Source organism: Schistocerca piceifrons, chromosome 1 (genome assembly GCF_021461385.2).
Source record: "Schistocerca piceifrons isolate TAMUIC-IGC-003096 chromosome 1, iqSchPice1.1, whole genome shotgun sequence".
Taxonomy (NCBI): domain Eukaryota; kingdom Metazoa; phylum Arthropoda; class Insecta; order Orthoptera; family Acrididae; genus Schistocerca; species Schistocerca piceifrons.
Window position 1 is genome coordinate 1,079,116,914 of NC_060138.1, and position 1,118 is coordinate 1,079,118,031.

At 41.2% G+C, this 1,118-nt stretch overlaps 1 non-coding gene across 1 annotated transcript; it reads right to left on the reverse strand.

Moving 5' to 3' along the window:
* Window positions 1-528: 528 nt before the first annotated feature.
* Window positions 529-601, reverse strand: Trnaa-cgc. The gene has a single exon. It is a non-coding gene; the product is annotated as a tRNA-Ala (tRNA).
* Window positions 602-1,118: the final 517 nt, after the last annotated feature.

The window sequence follows — 1,118 nt, forward strand, 5'->3', positions numbered from 1 at the left end:
TGTAGCTATACGTGACCATCAATCCTGATGTTAAGTTTCTAGCTGTTCACATTTCTGCTACTTCTCATTACTTTCATCTTTCTTCGATTTACTCTCACCGAATATTATGTACTCATCAAACTGTTCATTCCATTCAGCAGATCCGGTAATACTTCTTCATAACCACTGAGGACAGTAATGTCATCACTGATATCTTTCCATTTTTAATTTTAATTTCACTTGGGAACCTTTCTCTAATTTCCTTCATTGCTTTTTCAGTGTATAGATTGAACAGTGGGACAAAAGATTCTTCCTCCCTCTTTAATTCGTACACTCCGTTCTTGGTCTTCCACCCTTTGGTCTTGTACATCTTGTGGTGGTGGTGGTGGTTAGTGTTTAACGTCCCGTCGACAACGAGGTCATTAGAGACGGAGCGCAAGCTCGGGTTAGGGAAGGAGTGGGAAGGAAATCGGCCGCGCCCTTTCAAAGGAACCATCCCGGCATTTGCCTGAAACGATTTAGGGAAATCACGGAAAACCTAAATCAGTATGGCCGGAGACGGGATTGAACCGTCGTCCTCCCGAATGCGAGTCCAGTGTGCTAACCACTGCACCACCTCGCTCGGTACATCTTGTATATTACCCGTCTCTCTCTATAACTTACCCCTATTTTTCTTAGAATTTTAAGCACCATGTACCATTTTACATTGTCGAACACTTTTTCCTAGTCGACAAATTCTATTAAAGCATCTTGATTTTTCTTTAGTCTTGCTTCCATTGTCAACAGCAACGTCAGATCTGGTTCTCTGGTGCCTTATCATTCCTGAAGCCAAACCGATCATCATCTAACAGACACTCAATTGTCTTTTCCATTCTTCTGTATGTTATTCTTGTGATCAATTGGGATGCATGAGCTGTTCAGCTGATTACACGAAAATTCTCGTTACTGTCAGTTCTTGCAGCCTTTGGAATCATCTGTGGATGATACTTTTCCGGATGGTATATCGTCAGATTCATATATTCAACCCACCAGTGTGAATACTCGTATTGTTGCTACTTCCACCAAGCATTTTACAAATTCTGATGGAATGTTATCTATATTCTCTGCCTTATTTTTCCATAAGTCTGCCAACGTTGTAC